The sequence below is a fragment of the Rhineura floridana genome, chromosome 3 (genome assembly GCF_030035675.1).
Source record: "Rhineura floridana isolate rRhiFlo1 chromosome 3, rRhiFlo1.hap2, whole genome shotgun sequence".
NCBI classification, from domain to species: domain Eukaryota; kingdom Metazoa; phylum Chordata; class Lepidosauria; order Squamata; family Rhineuridae; genus Rhineura; species Rhineura floridana.
The window spans coordinates 13,499,997-13,508,252 of record NC_084482.1 but is presented as its reverse complement, the minus strand read 5'-3'; positions in this window follow the sequence as shown (position 1 = coordinate 13,508,252).

Genomic DNA, 8,256 nt, shown 5'->3' with positions numbered 1-8,256 from the left:
GACCCAGTGATCAGCTGGAGACTTGAACTGCTGACAGGGCTGGAGTGGGTGGGGCATCTCCTTCAGGGCAGATGGCCACCCCTCAGAAACTTCTGATAGTAATTCCCAGAGCTCCATCACTGCTCACCTCTCACCAGCTGTGTCTATGGGGTTCTTACAGCCATGGCCAGCATTTTACCTTGTTACATACCCTGGTGGGCCATGAACACAGGCTGTTCTGGTGGGTGACCCTGGACTCTTAAAAAACCATGAGAAGTAGAAACCCTTTATGTGAGCACTACACAAACACGCTCCGGATAATTTAGTGTGGATTTTTTTTATTGTTTACTTTTAACTACCCAATTGTAATGAAAATAAAGACATTTTATGACTAGTAGTGTGCAAGGCTAAAAGGATGTTCTATAACCCAGAAAGTCCCAACTTTAAATTTTGCTGTTGCTGAGAGCTCAGTGACCTTGGGCAAGCAATGATCTTTCAGCCCTTACTCTTTCAGCTGCAGTATATGGAGGGTAATAATGTTTGTTTGTTTGTTTGTTTGTTTTAAGGTGGGTTTTTCCAGTTTCCCAGTACATGCTATAGATAACATGGGGATTCTGTAATGCATGTTAGCCATTGCAAATGCAAAACCAGGGGAGTTATATTAATTAAACCAGGTGAATGAATCCAGAGAAGAGAGGGATGATATTATGTATTGTAAATGTGGGAGAATCAGGATTCAAACAAGGGGCAAGAATTTGAAGCAATGCTTTATGTAAGATGTGGGGGTGTAGACTTTTGGGGCACACATTTGCCCGTTTTGCCATTTTGCAGTGTCTGTTTCTTGTCACTAGATGGCGATATACCCCAACAATGACTCAGGCCCTGGCTGTAATAGAGATGTTGCTTAACCACTCCATGCTCTTTTGAGATCAAACTGGCCCATCTGAATCAATTAAGAAATTGGGAGGGTGTGGTTTTAATAAATAAATAAATAATGAATCAATGAATCAATCAATCCCTTCAACGGTTTAAATCTGCCCTTTATCCCTAAATCCAAAAGTTAAATTATTCTTATGCCCGGACATAGCTTCTGTACATCAGTAAACTTTCTTTCTGTTCATTTTTGTAACCATCTCTAGTTTATCTCACGGGTAAAAAAAATAAAAATCAATAATGGTGCGTTATTTGGGAGGAGGTTGTGATAATTTTTAGCGCTTCTCCCAATGCTAAATTCTCTATTCTGTATTAGATGAAAATCTGACCTAATTTATGCTTACCTTACAGGGCAATCCTGCAGGTCTACTCAGAAGAAAGTCCCACTGAGTTCAGTGAGACTTGCTCCTTAGTAAATGGGTACAGTCTCAATGTGCCATTGAAGGCTTGGCCAACAAGCAGTGAGGATAGTCTTCTTGACCAGATGCCTTAAAGAAATTATGAGAACACTGACTCAGCATTTCATAGCAAGGATCACCTGCCTGAGAGAAAACAACCACTAGTTCTTGTGGCATTTTAAAAGATGAACAAACTTTATTGCGGCATACGCTTTTAAGGGCAACAGTCTATTTCATCAGATGCAAGAAGTGTTATCCTGAATTACAGGTCTCTGTACTTTCTGCATTTAATTTCTGACTATACTGTTTACTGTTGCATCTTCCCCTATCTATCTATCTATCTATCTATCTATCTATCTATCTATCTATCTATCTATCTATCTATCTATCTATCTATCTATCTATCTATCTATCTATCTATCTATCTATCTATCTATCTATCTATCATCTATCATCTATCATCTATCATCTATCATCTATCATCTATCATCTATCATCTATCAATCTAACTAACTATCTAACTATCTAAGACTGCCTGCCTGCCTGCCTCTCAGGATAACACATCATGCTTGTGCTATAATAAAATTGTTAGTCTTTAAGGTACCTCAGAACTTTTTGCCACCACTTCACTTACTTTAACCCCCAGCCTATAAATACCGCACTCTTTTTTCAAATCCATCCATCCATCCATCCATCCATCCATCCATCCATCCATCCATCCATCCATCCATCCATCCATCCATCCATCCATCCATCCATCCATCCATCCATCCATCCATCCATCCATCCATCCATCCATCCATCCATCCATCCATCCATCCATCCATCCATCCATCCATCCATCCATCCATCCATCCATCCATCCATCCATCCATCCATCCATCCATCCAATCCCTTTTTCTCTCTTTCTCTTCTCTTCAATTAAACTTAAGAAGATGCACATCAGTGCTGGTGGTGCTGTGCGTGCAATACAACTTTAGTAAGTTGCCATCTCTTACCCCATGCACATTTCACAGTGGGAGAGAAGGTGGGAGCATGTAAGCTGCACAACAGGCTGGGGAGCATCTAGACAAAAAGATCAGGCAGGGGAATGGGCAGCAGGAGCCACAGTTTCTGCCTCAGGAAATATATGGCTCTCTCCAGTTATGGTGGGGAGTGGTAACTCACTTTAGGTCAGGGCAGAGGTGAGTAGGTCTAATTCTCACTAGGATCACATCATCCAGGAGATCCATGACTGCATCTGCCAGAGCTGTTGTTCCCACCTTAAAGCTGCTATTTGAGGGGAGCCCAAATTTTGAGGGGAAGTGCCCAAATTTGATTGGAGCACTGATAGAAGGGTGGGAAGGTAGTATTTCTTCCTTCTCCCTCTGCATCATTTTCTGGATCTAAATCCATCTGCTAAAGCTACTATCAGCCTCATACTAGGGAATAACAACAACAACAATGCAGGTATTTGTATCATGCTTACATTTCCCCCCTCTGTAGGATTCATAGCAGTTTGGCAGGAAGTTTAGATTTGGAAAAATGTCAGACAAAAGGTTAAACACCCCCTTCTCCACCATCACCACTGCTCTGATCAAAACTGGAGAAGGTCCCCCACAGCTGTTTTAAAGTAAACAACAAATGCCAGGAGTTCCAATCACAGACCTCTTGCATCTCATGTGGTCTGGACCTCAGCAAGTAAACTTGTGCCATCTGGGCTGTACAGTACAGTATTACAGAGGGAGCTCACATGATTGAGTGCTCCTCCATACAAGAAATTCCCACCATGAAGAATTGCTGTCATAACCTAGCTGTATCCTTTTCTATGCGCAGCAATGTATTTTTTTTACCATACTTTTTAATTTTTTTGTTAATCTATGGAGAAGCGTTTAATTCTGTAAGCCTGTAGCTGCATTCTGAAGTGTGCTGGCCCTACTGTTGGGCAGAATGAGGTAGCTGCTTCAGGTGGCAGATGCTGGAAGAGGGGAGAAAGGAGAGGTTGCTTGGCTGAGTGTGTGCATGTGCCACCTGCTTTGTACCCTGTAAAGCGAGCCTGCTGCTCTCAGATGCAGTGTGGGATGCTGTCCCATCACCAGTGCTGAAGTAAGATTCAGGTACCAGTTTGGTGCATTTAAGGGAAGGATGGTAAATTAGTTCATTGAATTTGTTAATCACTTCCCACAAAAGACACTCCCAAAGTGATTTAATATAATAAAATACTACAGCTCAGTAGAAAATACATAAACATATTAAAACATATTCAGAGTAAATATGTCCAATCATTGATGCTGCCCAAATGCCCAGGAATATGAAAATGTCTTTGCCTAGTGCCAAAACTATGTCAAAGTTAGAGCCAGGCGGGCCTCCTTGGGACAGCATTTCATAGATGGATGGCACCATCTTTTCTTAGCCTCAGACAGCAAAATATATTGAGCTGACTGCAGCCCAGACACAATTTTACCATGCCTCAGTGGAGAAGTAGGTCCTAGTTGAGTGTCATGATAACTTACCAGCCAAGAACTGATGTTTTAAGGCCCATTTGGCACCCTCTGTTTATTACCCAATAAATATATGCTCATTTCTCATTTGTCACACAAGATCTGCATATCACGTCTCTTTCGCTGATAAAATACCACACTTTAATCAGAAAACTACCAGCTTTCATACTGTGTGTGTGTGTATTCTTCCTTATAGAGAGCTTAAATTGCCTTTGATTGCTGTGTAGAATAGGACTGTGTTGGCTCGGGCAGAAAATTCAAATGGCATCAACCTTGCCCTATTAGCACATAATGCAATCTAGTGGGAAATTGTTTCCATTGATTTTGCATCACTTCCACCCATTTCAGCGGGGCTTGCCCAAGAAAACATCCTTCACTGGATTGTGTCCAGTCTGTCAGATCTGTCAGCCTGCCTAGTCTCCTGCTCAAAATCCACCGTCTGAGCTGGCCACCTCATCTTTTGAAGACGTAGAGTTGCCTCTGCTCTTTTCCTCCAACTCTTTTGACAGGCAACAGGTGGACCTGTTTCCCAATGATGACCTTCCTCATGTCCCACAGAGATGCAGAACCCCACAAAGCACCACATATTTTTCAAGAGAAGAGACCTGATTTTATGTATAGTGAGGGGAGGGAATAAAGGGCAACTGTGTTTGCCCTATCTCTGGGGTTTGCTGTGGCAGTTCCTCACCCCCCCCCTTTCCTTCTCATCTCCCAAAGTCCTTGGGGGGTAAGAATGAGTCATCCTGTTGCCTCATGGTATGAGTCACTGGCTCAGCTCCGGAATTGTTGACCCAGATTTTTAAGTTCCCAGCAAATATTTACAGCTGTATCTGGAGTAACATCCCTCAGCCCCCGTGGCTGGAACCAGCCCAGCTTTCCTGCTGGCCTGGCCTTTATGGCTGCCTCTCCTTGTAAAAGCTTAGTGGGGCCTCTGTCTGGGAAGGAAGATAGCTTGTGTGTCCAGGTTTAATCACAGCACTCCTAGCTGAGAACAAGCTGCTCTGATGTATTGATCAGGTTAGCCACCACAAAAATCAAGGGGTATATGCCAAAACTGTGCCTACACAGAAGAGGGAGGAGAGTTTTAGTGGCTCTTCCAGCCCTGCTCGCAGTGGTGTATTCAGCAAACACGCTCAGGAAATCAGAGCAGAAGGAACTGGGATCCATTCCATCTAGGAAATACTTTCTTTTTGATCTGAGGAAAGGAGGTCTATGAATGGTCCTGTCTGGCAACTGGGGCATTGAACTGGTTAGCCCTTTAGCTTATAGGGCTACTATTTTTGTTTCCCTTGGCTCTGACGAGCTCTGACGAGCTCTTGAAGAGCAGCCTGGCCTGTAGATATTAACTTTTCCTGACATGGGAATAAATAGTGAGAAAAGCTTTCTCTGCTGTATTTCTGCTTTAGGGCTAAGGTTGCAGGGGCGGGGACAGTATATAGATCTAAGGTGGCAACCCTACTGGTCTCTTCTAATTCTATGGTGTTAAGTCCATCACAAGTCCTGGTTTCTTGCCCCTTTGAGATGAATTCACCCTGTGGCAAATGCAACAGCGATGCGATGTGCTATGTGCTCATGTCTTGGTTGTGAGTTTCCCATAAGCCATCTGAACAGAATGCTACACTAGATAGGCCTTTGGTCTGATCTAGCCAGGCTCTTCTTATGTCCTTAGGCTGCTGGGCCTAAGGCCGGTGCAACAGTGATGTGTATGATGATGTCCCATGTTGTTGGGCCTTTAGGGCACATGACAAAGCCTATGCTGGTGAAAGAGCAGGAGCAGCACTTGATGGCAGGTTAAACCTAAGGGAATATAAGCAGAGCTGAGCTGGAGATGCCCTAAGTTACTACAGCTCAATAAAATGAAATGAAATCACTTAAATAACATATTCATCAACAACAGTGGCATCACAAGTACTGATTGAGAGGAGGAGCCAAGAAGCATTGAGAGTTGTTGACTGAAAGATGGGGTGAGTGGAGGAATAGGAGGCCTCATTGATTCCAGCCCCCACTACTAGTACAGGCTTCATGACTGGCAAAGTGTTTCTAGTGCTGCAAGTCCTCTTGCTCTCATCACCTTTTGGATGCCCCATCCTGAAGGGACAGAATAATAGGGAGGAGGAGGCTGTACTGCATAGCTTTCATTCCCCAGCTTTCCTAGACCTGCGTCCCAACATGTCTGGGCTCCTGGGAGCTTTTCTCACATTCTCAGCCTGCAAAGTTTAACACTAGGACTGCACCTCCATTGGCACCATGATTTAGGGAACCCCTGATAAAAGACATGTGAGCTCACCACCACCACTTGACCCAGAAGAAGCAGGGGTGGAAATGGAGAATATTTCTAGTATTCTTGGGTGCTCTGTGCAAAGTGAGAATGTCAGAACTGCTGGGGTGGTGGTGGTGGGATTCCTTTGCTGGTCTTGCAGTCCTAGCAAATGCCCAATCTTGACACCCTCTGGAGTGTCCCTGACCTCCATCAATACATAGACTCAGTCTGAGCATCTGTGATGTTGACTACAGTTTGCTCAGCTCAGCCTGGCACCTACTCCTGGGGATCTGGGAAGCAGCCAATCCTCACTCACCTTGGTGAACTTGGGGAGTTTCTTTAGGCTAAGCCAGACCATTGATCCACGCAGCTCAGTATTGTCTGCACAGACCAGCAGCAGCTCTCCAGGCAGAAGTCATTCCCAGCCCCACCTGGAGATTCCACGGACTGCATTTTTGTATTTATTTATTTTATTCATTTATATCCCACCTTTTCCCCAGAACTGGGACTCAAGGTGGCTTGCAAAAATTAAAACAATTGCAGTTAAAAACATGTAAGTAAGACATATAGAAAGTTAGAATTAAAATGTAATTAAACTATAGAATTAAAATGAAAAATGCAAAATAAAAATCAGGAAAACAGCACCCCTGCAGTCAGTTCCCAAAAGCCTGCAGAATAGAAATGCTTTCACCTGCTGGGGGAAGGACAGCAGGTGGGAGCCAGTCTATCTTCTCCAGGAAGGGAGTTCCAGAGCCTGGGGGCTGCCACCGAGAAGGCCCTCTCCCATGTTCCTACCAGATGTGCCTGTGAAGGTGGTGGGACCAAGAGACAGGCCTTGCTTGATGATCTCAGAGCTCAGACAGGCTCATATGGGAAGACACGGTCCTTCACATGCATGTGCTCTACAACCAAGCTGCAGCATGTGTGGAGAGAGGGTGCAGCTGTGTTGGGAATCTATATGTCTATCACAGAGAGAAAGAGATTCTGAATATATGCTGGAGGTTCTGTGTGGACGTTCACAGAAATGCCTGTCTATGAGGTGGAGAATGGAAACGGGGATTTGTGTGTGTGCGTGCGTGCGTGAGAGAGAGAGAGAGAGGAGATTCTGTAGGTGCTTCTGCAGGATTAAATATGAGTTAGGATCTCCCCCTAGGGTTGAACCCTAGACCCTGTTTTCTCTGTCAGGGCATGGAATATGTTGATAACTGAAAGGAAAGTATCTTCCAGCATTGTAGAACGTAGCCCTTCCACACACTGCAAATCATCTCTCATATATGCGTGGCTTGTGGGAAGGGATACCAGAACAAATGTGCTGGCTCTGAAGCAGCCTTGAGCCCAGGTGGGACCTGAAATTCAGAAACTGAATACTCCTTCCTCTCTCTCATCTAAGGAGAGGAAGAGAGATGTAGTGTTGTGTTAAGAGCCTGATCCGATGAACATTTACTTCAAAAGTGGGATTTTCAGTGGAGTTTTACTCCCTAGTAAGTGTGCATTGGACCGAGGTCCCAAAGCTGTGATCTCTTGCTCCAAGGACAAGGCCCTCTGGATGTTGTTGGGGCTGTAATTCCCATATTCCCTGCAATTGGCCATTCTGGCTGGGGCTGATGGGAGTTACAGAGTCCAACATCACCTGGAAGACCCCACATTCCCCATCTTTTCCCTAGGTCCACTAGAGGAGGGATGGGGAAGCCCTGACTCTCCAGCTGTTGTTGGACTCCAACTTCCATCAGCCCCAGCCAGCATGGCCAATGGCCAAGGATGGCGGGGAGTGTAGTCCAACAATATCTGGAGGGTCTCAGCTTCCTTCTCCCTGTCTCAGAGTCTCATTGAGTTCGTCAGGACTTGCTTCCGAGTAAACGTCGTGAGGCCTGTCGGTTCTGGAAGAGTGCTTTTTATAGCCAAAGGGGTGTAAAGGGAGAATTCTTGCGTGTGTGACTGTGAATGAGGGTGAAAGGGGAGGGGGGATAGCTAAACAAGAAGCCCTCTCTCTCTGTGATTAACTTACTGGGTATCATGAGAAAGGCCAGGGCTCAATACATTAACGGAGCAGAGCTAGCACCCTCCGTTTCTCTCCGCCTCCCCCCATCTCGGGCTAGCCAGCCAAAGTGAGTGGGCTGGGTCGGGTTCAGCGGAAGCCCCTCCGCGATCGCAACCCCCTCCACCCTATCTCACCCCGGGCTGTCTTCTCGCCTTGCCTGAGCAAGTG